At 42.0% G+C, this 14,167-nt stretch overlaps 2 non-coding genes across 2 annotated transcripts; both read left to right on the forward strand.

Moving 5' to 3' along the window:
• The first annotated feature begins 8,594 nt into the window (after positions 1 to 8,594).
• Positions 8,595 to 8,667, forward strand: Trnaa-agc (transfer RNA alanine (anticodon AGC)). The gene has a single exon. It is a non-coding gene; the product is annotated as a tRNA-Ala (tRNA).
• A 104-nt stretch (positions 8,668 to 8,771) lies between these two features.
• On the forward strand, positions 8,772 to 8,843 carry Trnap-ugg (transfer RNA proline (anticodon UGG)). Its single transcript has one exon. It is a non-coding gene; the product is annotated as a tRNA-Pro (tRNA).
• The last annotated feature ends 5,324 nt before the right edge of the window (positions 8,844 to 14,167 follow it).

Genomic DNA, 14,167 nt, shown 5'->3' on the forward strand with positions numbered 1-14,167 from the left:
TCGTTTTGCAGTTGAAGTAAACCATAACCAAAATTCGGGTTTCACTATCAAAAGTGGTGCTATTCTTCTCCCCCACATTCTTCAAAATTATTTAAAAATTATTTCTAAGCGTTGGGAGCAGATTAAAAAGGGAATGTCACAATGCAATTTCTGTCGAATAGCCAAAGCTTCTCCAAGTCATCCTCCCATGGCTTCCCTTCCCATCATTCGGTTGACACCATTCGCTCAACCTTTCACTTCGGTCGGCGTGGACTACTTTGGACCAATTCATGTCAAAGTTGGCAGAAGCAGAGCAAAGCCGTGGGTGGCCCTATTCACCTGCATGACAATTCGTGCAGTGCATTTAGAAGTGGTGTACAGTTTATCAACGGAATCATGCATTTTGGCTGTGCGGCGCTTCGTTTCACGACGTGGATCTCCAGCTGAGTTCTACTCGGATAACGGTACGTGTTTCACGGGTGCCAGTAATCTTTTGCAACAAGAGATAGTGGAAAGAAATCGAGCATTGGCCACAACATTCACCGATGCCCACACCTGCTGAAAATTTATTCCTCCTGCAACGCCTCACATGGGAGGCGTGTGGGAACGACTTGTGAGATCCGTGAAAGTCGCTGTCGGAACGTTGTTGGATTCTCGCCGAGTTCCGGACGACGAAACTTTACTTACCATCATGTGTGAAGCAGAAGCCATGATAAACCATAGACCATTAACGTATATCCCACTCGAGTCGGCTGATCTGGAAGCACTAACCCCGAACCATTTCCTGCTGGGATGCTCGAGTGGGAAGAAAACCCTTCCATCGGAACCAATAAAAAGGAATGCTACTCTGCGTAGCAGTTGGAAATTGGCTCAATATTTACGCGATGAGTTCTGGCGACGGTGGATCAGAGAATATCTGCCAGTCATAAACCGCAGATGCAAATGGTTCGACGAGGTCGAAGACATCAAAGTAGGTGACTTGGTATTTGTAGTGAGCGGAGCTTCAAGGAATCAGTGGATCAGAGGTCGCGTATTAGACGTGATTCGGGGACGTGACGGCCGAGTACGGCAGGCATTATTCCAAACGGCTACAGGCGTGGTAAAGCGTGTAGCGGTGAATTTGGCGGTACTCGACGTCAGAGAGAATAGCGAATCCCACCATAGGCACTTGGAGGAAATGCGTCCACACCAGGATTCACAGGCGGGGGATGACGACGAGACCCCTCGATGTAGCGCAGTAGCAGACGCACTTTCATGCTTGATCGACCAGCGATCAGATAAATCGACTTGCGATTGGCTGGATCGACGTACATTTGGCTACGTTAGTAGTGATATCAAAAGCATCTTATTGTCTACGAAAAAGAAGCCAGAGTCAGATTGTAAAACGGAGCTCTACTGTGCTGATTCTATAGGCGGGCAATATGACTCTTTTGTATGAACCGTCTATTGTACTCTAAACCGTTTAAACCGTCAAACCGGAGTTAAGTTAGACAGAACCGAGTGGCAAAATTCTGACTTTGAGAAAAAAGCATTCAAAGTTTGCTGCATTCGAAATCAAGTCGAGCAGTTAAATCAGGCTGTTCAGTCAAGCAGCCCAGTCGAGCAGTTAAGACGAGGAGTTCAGTCAAGCAGTTGAATCGAGTAGTCTAGTCGAGCACTTAAGTGGAGCAGTCGAATCGAATGATTTAGTCAAGCAGTCGGATCAAGCGGTCAAGTCGAACAGTTGAGTCGAGCAGTCAAGACGAGCAGTTGAATCGAGAAATTAAGTCGAGTTGTCGAATCAAACAGAAGTCAAGCAGTTGAGCCAAACAGTCAAATCGTGCAGTCTAGTCGAGCAGTCAAAGCAAGCTGTTCAGTCAAGCAGCTTGCTTTGACTGCTCGACTAGACTGCTCGATTGCGAGCCAGCCGAGCAGTTAAGTCGAGTAGTCCAGTCGAGTAGCTGAATTGAGTAGTCTAGTCGAGCACTCGAATCACACAGTTTAGTCAAGCAGTCTAGTTGAGCAGTCGGGTCAAGCAGTTCAGTCGAGCAGTTAAGTCGAACAGTTGAGTCGAGCAGTCCAGTTGAACAGTTGAATCGAGCAGTTAAGTCGAGATGTCGAATCAAACAGTTAAGTCAAGCAGTTGAGTCGAGCAGTCGGGTTGAATGGCTAAGTCGAGCTATTGAATCAAGCTGTCAGTTGAGTCGAGCAATCAAATCGAGCAGTCTAGTCGAGCAGTTGAATCGAGTAATCGGATTGAGCAGTTGAGTCGAGCAGCGAGATTCAAATAGTCCAATCTAGTAGTTGAGTCAAGCAGTTCATTCGAGCAGTCGAGTCGAGTAGTCTAGTCGAGCAGTGGAATCAAGCAGCTGAGTCGAGCAGTTGAGTCGAGCGTCGAATCGAACAGTTGAGTCGAGCAGATGAATCATGCTGTCCAGTCAAGCAGTCTAGTCGAGCAGTCGAATCGAACAGTCCAGTCGAGCAGTACAATCGTGCAGTTAAGCCGAACAGTCGGGTCGAGTAATGAGTCAAGCAAATGTGTCAAACAGTCGAATCGAGTAGTTAAGTCGAGTACTCCACTGGAGCAGTTAAATCGAGCTGTTCAGTCAAGCAGTCAAGTCGATCTGTCCAATCAAGCAATTGAGTCGAGCAGTCGAATCGAACTGTTCAGTCGAGCAGTTTAGTTTAGCAGTCCAGTCGAGCAATCAAATTGAGCAGTCTAATCGACCAGTCCAGTCGGGCAATCTAGTCAACCAGTTGAGCAATCGAGCAGTCCAGCAGTCGACCAGGGAGCTGACTGAGAATACAACCCATTGCCACGAGAGCATGACGTCTTGTCAGGGACCTGTGTTTAGTTACCGATAAGCCACTTATGACGTCTTGTCAGAGACCTGGTTTTTGGTACAGACAAGTCTCTTATATAAATAGATTTTCACCCTTATTCTGCGAGGCGAGTGACGTGACTATTTGGAGTCGCCGCGAATCAGGTGACAATTGTCACCTAGGTCGTCATCGATTCTGCAAATTTCAAAAGCAGTTTTTTTAGTTTGAAACAAAAATTCTGTTCTTATATTTTATATATTTTAAAAGTTTGCCGAAAAATACATGATTTGGCGAGCGATCTACTCATGTAGCAAACGGAGTGCGTTGTTCGTGACAGCCGGAACTGTACTTATATTAAGCTTACCTACTAACAAGGTCGTGTGGCTCAGCCGTCATCCAAACCCGCAGTTTTGAGTTTTAGAGAACCTTTGAAAATAATTTCGAGAACCTTCTTTATCATGAGCCTCTCTCGTTTTATAAGCGTTTTATGGTCGTTTTATCGGAGTTTTGTAATAATATTAGTTTTTATCTGCGGTTTTACGTTCAGTTTTAAAGAGCAAATGCTGAATATATCTTCAAGTGCACCTTGCAACTGAGTTTGTTGCTTGGGTAATGTGTAGGTTTGGGCAAAATTCCCGAAAGTATCAAATCCGCCGCTTTATCGATACCGTCGATATATCGTTCGTGGAGCATCGATATTACACTTATCGATACTATTTAGGGCGGCATTCTGGGATTAGGACATGCCACACAAAAAAGGGATTCATAAAAATTAATCAATAAAAAACATGTTGAGCAAAGAGAGTGCCCCCGAAACACGCACGCAACACATCACTCGCTCCAGTACAGGTCTATTTTGGACACATCGCTTTGTACGGAAAACCGCGCTTGTGCACCACCTGCCACAGCTGTTCGCGCCCGACTGAATCGTACGCTACCCCGGAATCCACAAAAATATGATGGGTTGTACTCCCGACACATCTGGATGACCAGCCGAAGAGTAAAAATTTGATCCGTAGTAGGACGGGCCTCCATCAGGCCCACCTGGTACTACCCTACAAACTCTCCTGCCACCGGGGATAGACGACCAGGCTGGCAACTACCTGGAAAAATCTGGAAAACCTGAAATTGTCAGGGAATTTGAAATTACCTGGAAAACCTGGAATAATCAGGGAATTTTTAACAAAATCAGGGAATTTTTCAAACAACCCCAATGATCGATTCGTTGAGTAGTCAAGAACACTTAGAAAGAGATAAAGATAGACAAACGATAGATTGGGTTATCGATAATTAGCTCAGTGTTTTGCAAAGGGCCTTATTCTGCGAGGCAAGTGAAGTGATATAACAAATTTAGTTTGCACTCACTTTGCGCGTTGCGTTTGGCGTTAGTCAAGTCGAATCGAATAACATTGAAGTTTTAGGACGGACATTTTGCGGCATGTGACACAATTCGCAGAACATCGAAATAAATGCCAGTGGCACCGCAGCGAAATTCGGTGTTCGAGAAAAATGTTGGAGACATTCCACTGACTCACGGCAGTACATAAACTTGCCATACTGTTGTAACAAATTGCAACCGAAATGCGGGTGTAGCGACCCTACCTTCCACGTTACGAATCACGATCAATCCAAAGTCCAAATCCAAATGCAAAGTGAAATAAGCCGCGTTGGTCAGAAAGTAGAACAGCCACCAGTGGTAAAGCGAAATAAATTAGTTCAATTAAACTGCTTTTTTGCATGGCTTATGGCTTGAAGAACGAAAATTAAACATACGAACATTTCCGTGTGGCTGGCAGGAAAAGCACCACGGCGGGTTCGAGAGCTAGCCGCAATGGGCACTAAAACTCCGCTTGCGCCTGAGTTTGCGAATAAACTTCCGCGGAAAAAAGAACAGATGAGGAACTCACGGGAGGAGTGTAATTTACTGGTCGGCAGAATAAGAGAAAGTGATTGGAGAATTCGCCTAGGGAAATAGAGTAGGTGGGGAAATTTTTCTCAATACCTCGTAGATTGATAAACAATTCAAATATCAATGATCGAAACACATTTTCAGTTAAAATTATATCGCAATATGAAACCTAGAATTTTATTAAACACCGGGAAAAACCTGGAAAAATCAGGGAATTTGGTTTTTCGTATCCAGTTGCCACCCTGACGACGCAACAAAATCTGGGAGAGCACCCTGTTGGTGGCTTTGACCAGCGTTATGCTGCGGTAATTACAGCAATCTATCCGATCGCCCTTTCTGTAGTTGAGACAAACCACACCCTCAATCCACTCGTTCGGCAGCCTCCCAAAGCCCTGAAACCATCCAGTGTCGTTACTGGTGGTTCTTGGCCATTCCTGCAGCTGCATATCCCGCTTTATCAAAACAGTATCGGGGTGAAATTATCGATTTAGCATAATATTGACGTCGTAAGTATCGATGAAATATATCGAAATATCGGCCTTAGAGTATCGATACGGTGTCGCCCAATAAATATGTACGATGGGAGTCTCTCCAAGCAGTACCTGTCTCTCGTGGTTTATGCACCTACGCCATTCTCCGCTATCCGTTTGTACTCCGCCAAATATAGTCCACAACACCTTTCATGCAAATACGAGTGCACGTATGATTTCCGTAAGCAGTGTTACGGTCTCAAATCCGTAGAGGACTACCGGTCTGATTAGCGTTTTGTTCATCGTCAGCGGCGGCGTATGCTCCTTGATCGAATGTGTCGCTGAACCTCCTTACTCGTAATATGGTGAACAGAGATCCCAGATATACCACTGTCATTGTGGGAGGCAAACGTTGCTTTTTCTGGAGCCTCTTCCTACCATATATTTGGTTTTCGACGCATTAATTTATAGCCCAATCCTCCTAGCCTCCGTTTTTATTTTGGCGCAGATTGCCTCCGCTATACCAAGGTTTTTAGTAATGAAATCGAGGCCGTCTGCGAAGACCAAGAGTTGGCTACTCTTGTTAAAGATCGTTCCTTTTGTTGTCCGTTGTCCGATGTCCGCTCGTCGGATCACACTTTCAATAACGATGTTAAATATTATACAGGACAGTCCATACCTTTGCCGCAACCCTTTGCAAGATTCGAAAGAACCTGAGAGTGCTCGCACAACACGCACGTAACACATCACTTGCTCCACGATAGCGTTAATCAGCCGCGCCAGTTTGTCCGGAAAACCGTACTCGTGCATTATCATAGCTGTTGCATAGCTGTCCGCGCTCGACTGCATCATACGCTGCCCTGAAATCCATGAAAATATGATGCCTGGACACGTTGTACTCCCTATATTTATGGAGGATTTGTCGGAGAGTAAAAATTTTGATCCGTACTAGCACGGGCCCCCATAAAGCCCGCCGGGTACAGTCCTACGAATTCTCTTGTTCTTATCTGGGGATAGACGACGTAAACTACCAAATGGTAGGTGAAAAGAAAACAAAGCCAGTTTTCACCTCTCGTCTCAACCAAGCCAATCAAAATCAAAAACCTTCTACGAGCAACACGGTGGTAGCTGAAATATTAGAAGAAATAGTTACAGAAGTGTCGTACTAGCCTTTACCTCACATGATCTCTGCAAGTGTTTCGCGGAAAATGACTACAAATATACTTCTAGCAATGGTATCAAAAATGCGAATGGTTTCTGGCGTCATGCTTGGAGTAGGTCAAGTCGCAACAAAGCACCGGTTCCGAGCAACAATTTAATCAAAAGTCTCAATATTTGTACTCATTGTACCAAAGGTTACTGTAAACGCTGTAAATTTACCAACATCACCTGTAAATGGCTTCCGATGGGATATATGAAAAGATAAGGCTGACTGGCACCGCCTTCTTTCAATCGAGAGCTGTTAATGCGGTTATGGGGTTGAATCCTACGGACTTTCCCGTACCAAACCATCAAATTTACTGTGTTTATCTTGTGACTTTTTACTAATGACTTGACTAATTTTCGTTATCGTGAAACGCCAGTGACAAGACGAGCATTACCAGTTCTGACCCTAATTACTTGAATTATTCGGAAGGATTATGGCAATATTCTAATTTAGTCTTCACGCTGTCATATATGTTTCTCCTCATAAAGATCAATTTACTTTATCATCTGATTGGGAACCGGATGTAAATATTAGTAGACTAGCAATCGAGATACATACAATTCGAACACCTTTTACGGTCGTGTCGAACGTGTCGCAGTAGCAGATTATACGAGTTCCCTCAAATAACAATACTGATCATAAACGTTGTACCACATCTGTAAGTTCATTACAACAGGCATAATGGATTTACGGAGCGACCAAACATCAAACAAAATCAATCTACACTCAGGTTTTGTGATAACAACAATTGAAAGAAATGTAGATGATGCAATATCAACTTTGCAGCAATTATTTTTACAAATTTTATTGACCAACCCCTTCATATTTGACTTGTATTTTTTACCCGCTTAGATTGGGAATGGGATCGCAATTTTCTGACACTGGTTTACTGCCATGAATGCATTATAAAGCCCGTGTTAAATCACCCTCCATTCCGCATCACCCAACCCAAGCCGGGCCAGCATTCATTCCTGCATAGGGAAGCACACTTATTAGGTACATATTTGCGAGCGAAAGAGGGTCCACCGCACCAGGTTCGATTCAGTCAGTCAAGCTCGAAGTCACCGAGGCGAAACAATTGCTGAGGACAAGACCCCCGTCCCCGTTGATGGTGGTGACGGTGAATTTCTGTCCTTGGGTGATTGGCAAAGGATCACTGCACAGTGTGCCGAGGCACGGCACTGAAAAAAAAAGACATCCTTTCACATAAACTCTTTCTCTGTTTCTCGCTCCCCTTCCTTAGCCGTAGCACCACGCTGATGTTTATTGAATCCGCTATCCGGCCAACTTCCTCTCTTCGGGTGTTGCGTTCTTTTTCAACTTCCGATGATACAGTAGAAGTAATACAGTAGAAGCGAAGTGTCGATGATGCCCCCAGTGGAAAAAGAGAGTGCCTCTTGCCACTCTTGGGCCAGCATATGTTGAGTGTATTGACTTGACATGTACGTATACGTTACCGGCCAGTTGGTTCTATGCTTTGCTCGGGAACTTGACAAGCCGAACTCAGCATTATCCGACGAGAAGATGGGGGTAAACGCACTAGCGACAATTCGCTTCTGGTGTAATGATTCTATTATTGATGATACCGACTTTGCAGCATGTTCCTTTCTCACTCTTTCTAGTCCTCGACGATGCTCTTCTATCCGTCATTTGACCCAGCAAACGAAGCATACCTACTCTATCCTACTACTATGCTGGGCTGGGGGAAAAGCTGTTCATACGACGACACAATGCTCTCTGTTCTGTGCGGAGGGGGGTGACGGAATTATTGATTTTCATCCTTCGCTTCATGTTACTCACTTCCCGTCCAATCGGATGTATAGAAGGAACTGACAAATGCCGGCAAATGCCAACCGATACCAACTGAACCGAACGGCGGAGTTGTAGTGTAGCGCGGGAGGGTTCTTGGGCGGCGTGCGATGCGAACTCTACTGGCAGGAAAGAAACCCATAGGTCTAATTAGGGCTATCAAATCGGAACCCATTATTCCAATTCAGATTCACCGAGAATTCGTTCGACCGAAGTTTTCGGGATTGTCGTCAATAATAGAGCGTCGTAAAAAGTTTTGCTCCCAACAACCAGCTGCCAGTAAATCCAATTAAATATGAACTGCCTATTAGTGCGCAGAAATGAATGTCTAGTGGGAATGCTGTTCTATGTATGTATGTGCTGCAATATGTTTTAAAGATCCCATGAAAATTATTTAAAATCTATGCTGCACTCACATGGGGATGTAGCTCAGATGGTAGAGCGCTCGCTTAGCATGTGAGAGGTACGGGGATCGATGCCCCGCATCTCCAATTTACTTTTTTGTTACTGGTGTTTTTACTGATTCATTTATTTTATATGTTTAGATAACTTCATTATCGATATCAATGCATGTGGTTAACCGAGCACCGCAAGAGGCTCAATGGTCTAGGGGTATGATTCTCGCTTTGGGTGCGAGAGGTCCCGGGTTCAAATCCCGGTTGAGCCCGGTTTTTTTTATTTTTATCCAGTGCGTGATAAGTGTATTTGGAAACCCTTTTCTTCGTGCTTTTCTTTTCCCCTCCTTCAAGTTACGCGGCTTATTGGAACAAATTTCGACCTGTGATAAGTGGGTGAAGCTACTAGTGGTAAGAAAGAGAAAATACCATAAACCCAACAATGCTGCTAGAATTTGTGTATGTGAATTGGAGTCAAGCACACGTGGTTTACTATCATTATTGATCCCATTTAATTTCATAATATTAGAACAGTTTTTGAAGCAAAATCTCACCTATATTCAATAAAACAGTCATTATGCGCCAATGAAACATCATTTGATATATGTAGTTTTGAAAATCGAACAAATTTCGACGTTTTTGAAACGAATATGAATGAATTTCCGGTACATTATTTTGTTTTCAACGATGTTCGGAGAGCAGAATATGCCACATTTACATAATCGTATGTATGCAAAAAAAGACTACAAGGTATACAGCCCTAAGGATTGTACGACAGGGTGACGTAGGCCTATGTTAGCATTATCGTAGTATTGAATCAATACTATTGATAACATATATATTTCACTCGATGAAGTAATCCATTATGGTACATCATTAGAGCAGGCACTGAGGCCATTACAAATATTTTATAAAGTTGTTGTTCATCCGGTGTTGGGCCACTGTAGGGGGAGCAAAAAACTGACTGATATTTTGTACGGGAAATATTTTGTGTTGCCAAAATCGAGACCTGCCAAAATCGAACCATGCCAAATTCGAAATCCCATTGTATAACAGAATTAAACGGAAAGTTTTTAGTTTTTCTTCAACTCGTAATGTTAGGGGTTTTTAATTTCAGGTAAATGACAACAAAATTGTAAATAAATCTATAAAAAATAAATATATAAAAAACTAAACATATGAAAAATAAACATATAAAAAAATCTATACCTATAAAAATGGATTTCTGTCTGTCTGTCGGTCCGTATGTTCCTTATAGAATCGAAAACTACCGAACCGATCGGAGTGAAAATTTACATGCAAGGGTTTTGGGGCTTCCATACAAATATACATACAAACAAACGTACTGTTCGAAAACAGACACTGAGGAAGCCTGCAAGTCGTAGGCGAAATACGTATCTGTCATTGAATAAAATACACATAGTAGAATTAAATCCCATCTTTGGGAGGGGAATTATAACCCCTCCCCTTTCAATAGTGGGGTGGGGGCTCCTATGCAAATGAAATACCTCATAACTAGAAAATTAATCAAGCAAATAGAACCAAATTTGCCATGTGGGGGATTTTGGAGGCAGGAATTTTTTTTATGACGTTTTGTAACCTCTCACCCCTGTGGTAGGGGGATAAGGACTCTCATACAAATAAAACAACAAATTTTTGCGTACTTCAAAAACTAATCGAACTCGACAAATATTAGACTTTTTCATAAAACATTAGTCAATAAACAAGACTACCAAAAACTATCAATAGTAATAGCAGATAATTCAGCGCAAGACGGCCACAGGCCGCGACGAGTGGTGGTTGTTTTCTACTTTACTGTGAGGAAAATTTGTATATTATAACACCCATGAACTCCTCAGAAATTTGCAAAACTCGAGATTGTGACAAAGGTCATCCGAGATTCACGATTTATGTACAACACAGTTTAATTTGTGGCAATACGAAGTTTGTCGGATCAGGGGTATGAAATGGGGAAGGCAAATGAGGAGCGTCCAATATAGCTCTAGCCATCCCAAGCCCCTACCTAGCGCCTCCACGTGGCCATACCCGGTAATGCTCTATTGAGTAGCCAAGCTAGGAGGTGCGATACTGGTGGTTCCTGGCTGCCTGATCTGAAAATCGAGGTTTTGGGCAGACGGCGGCTCCCCACGACCTTGTTAATAGGTAAGCATAAAATAAGTTATTTTAATTATTTTTTTCGTTTTAGCTTATGAAGCAGCTCTTGCTATATAGTGAAAACTTTGGCCAATACGAGTGTTAATACTACACATGGATATTGGATAGCAGAAGAGAAAATTAAATTAATTATTAGAAGCACTTATGGAAACCAAAAGGCCGCAACTCTATTCCATTCCAAGGACTGCTGGTGAGATTGTTCTATTTTTACTCATATATACCACATTTCATAAATAAACTAGAATCGGGAAGAGGGAGGGACCATCAGAGCACATCCACATCGTGGATAATGAGCGGGCTCTTCTCCCCACCTGCTGGAGCCATTCTGCATTAAGACGGTTTGTTCAACGATTGATTCAGGCGACTTAGCCCTTGGAAGGAGATTCTCTAAATCCCTGGTACGTGTAAGTGATGTTGCTTATTGACCAATTCCTTTTTGGCCCTTCATACAAGAGTTGGGAAGCATGACCAATCGTTGAATATGCTCAACTCTTTTTGACATGATAGGCTCATTGCTATGAACGGATGTTCTGCTAAGGCAGGTGGTAGTACCATATATTCATATTCATTCATATACGAAGTTTGTCGGATCAGCTAGTAAACATATAAAAAAAATAAAAAATAAATAGAAAATTAAATATAGAGCATGTATTTTGCATCGCCGCATAGGTCCCTCGCCGACTTGACTCGCGACGCCCTTATGCTACTAATTAAGGTATCTGATAATTCGAGAAATACATGTTTGCTGCCGTGTGTGGTCCAATCTATATCTATTGAAACAATATTTATTACTGTATATTTTTAAATCAATTTTTCATACCTCCTAAGGTCTTTATTTAGGTTGTTTGTGCTTCCTCAGAAAGCTGTCCAATAGGGACCAGAAAATGTTGGATGACTTTTGATCCGTGAATTAACACTTTATGGATGGAATTGGCAATAGCATCAGGGGTACAATGCCACCAGAAGTCTCTACTTCTCAAATTTCTCTACGTTGATTTCCATCCCTGATACCATAACGGAGAGTATTGCTGCACATCTTTTTATAGAGGTTACGTCAATTCCAAGTATTTCAGCTACTTTATCTGGATTTTGAAAGAATCTTCTGGCCGTATTGCCATCGTTGGAGTTCCCTTCTAAAAATATTAGGAAGCTTGGTAAAAAAATAGATTTCAATATGTAAGTAAGCAAATTACCTGCCCCTCCAGAACGTGGTTTATCAACCAGAAGTCCCAATTCGAGTTTGAACTTCCGTTGAATGTCCTTTTTTCTGTCATTTACCAACTGTTTTCCGTTTAATTCAGTTATATAACGAGAAGAGCGAAATATTCAGATTCAATTCTTTATTGAATGCAATGGTGGCTTTGAAAATATGTGGACGGGGGTTCATAAGTACAACGCCTGCAACCATTGAGACATAGAAATTTCTTTTAAAAATCACTTGTGTGCATCATAAAGGTTAAAATAGTAATGAATGACCGGCCCACAGATTATTGTATTAAATATTATTATGCGTAGCTTGACATATTTCAATAATCTTACTTCAACTCGCTTGTGGCCTTTAAAAGGGCCATTGGTTACAAATAATATTGAAACCAAAGCACGTTCATCGCAAATATGACGTGCCATTCGAATGTCCTTCTCTTTTGACATGAATGGCAACAGGCACGTAAGTTAGCGACGTTGATTCACTGTCTTTTGCTCCGAGAAGGTTTTACTAGCTTGCTTTCACAGTTTACCGCTTGTTACATAGCAGAAAATATGGTACTATGATAAATTTTCTGTTTTATTTGTATGAGAGTCCTTATTCTCCTACCACAAAGGTGAGGGGTCTCAAACCATCATAAAATAAATTCATTCATCCAAAAGCCCCACATGCCAAATTTGGTTCCATTTGCGTGACTAGTTCTCGGGTGATGCGGAAATTCGTGTTTCATTTGTATAAGAGCCTCCCCTGTTAAAAGACGGATAGGTCTCAGTATACCATAGAAAAAATTCCTGCTTTCTAAAGCCCCCACATGCCAGATTTGGTTCCATTTGCGTGATTAGACTCCTCTTACACCCTTCTTATAATTGCTCTCTTACCCATCCATAAAATTGCTGGTCATTTTATCTATCCAACGACAAATGAATAGTTCAGTTTCGTTCAGTAGTTTAGTAGCTATTAGCATTTGAAATCTTTCATTCAACCGTTACACTTCAATTTTCGTTTTCACAACGTGCTACCCAGTCCTAGTATAGTACACAAAGACGTAGTCCTACGTCAAAATATTAATCGGTGAGGAAATACCTTCGATTAATCTGTAGAATATACAGTCAGTCCACAATCATGGGTCACACACTATTGTGGGTCATTTTAGTTTAGCTGCTAATATCCGTTTTAATATCACATAATGATTGATCAAATTTAGTGTTAGGGTTTATTTCTAATTCCCGTCGTAGTAAGTAAAGCCATTTTAATTTTCATCATTTGTTGGATGGATTTAATGAAGACTTCAAAAGTTCTTGTGCTGAGTTGACTAAAACACTCTTACCTTCCGATCCGAGAACTTTGAAATCATTGAAAAGCGATTATTAAAGCATATTATTGAAATTACGCAACTAACTTTATTTCTTAAATTCGTCGTACCGTTTTAAAATCCGTCCATCAAAATTTTTCATCGTCCGAACTAAAAATCACAGCAATGTTTACGAAGCTAACGTGCATGTATTTGTGTAGGACGGCATGACAAATGTTATTCTGCAAAATTTCTGCAGGTCAGGCAAGTTTTTGTGGCTGTAGAATAACGACAATGCCTTGCGTGAGTTATTTTCATTTATGAATAACGGAAATTAAAACGATTAGTCGGCATTTTCTTCTTCGTCGCACGAAAAAACGTAGGAAATTTGGCTTGTAGCACTTCTTTTATGATAAAAAGCATTTAAATAGATCTCAGCTCACTTTGATTGATCGCGTATGATAGACAACAACCTAAAATATTAGGGAATAAATAGTTTTGCATTGTGTGTCATAAAAATGCTGATATATTTAATTATTTTATATTGGATAGGACGGGAATATGCAATTACGACGAAGCAGCAACATACCCTACCATATGAGTAACAATTTTATCAATCACCTAGTATTACATCCGTTCGTAAGTTCGTATATTTGGGATCTCTGGTCACCGCCGACAAGCTGAAAATCGAGCCTACTTTTCCCTTCGCAAAACGTTTCGATCAAGGAGCACATGCCTCCGCACAAAGCTGACGATGTACAAAACGCTAATCAGACCGCTAGTCCTCTACGGACTTGAGACAGTAACTTTACTTACGGAAGACATACGTGCACTTGCCGTTTTTGAACGAAAGGTGTTGCGGACTATTTTTGGCGGAGTGCAAACGGAAAGCAGAGAGTGGCGGAGACGTATGAATCACGAGCTAC

The sequence above is a fragment of the Sabethes cyaneus genome, chromosome 3 (genome assembly GCF_943734655.1).
Source record: "Sabethes cyaneus chromosome 3, idSabCyanKW18_F2, whole genome shotgun sequence".
Classification (NCBI taxonomy): Eukaryota; Metazoa; Arthropoda; class Insecta; order Diptera; family Culicidae; genus Sabethes; species Sabethes cyaneus.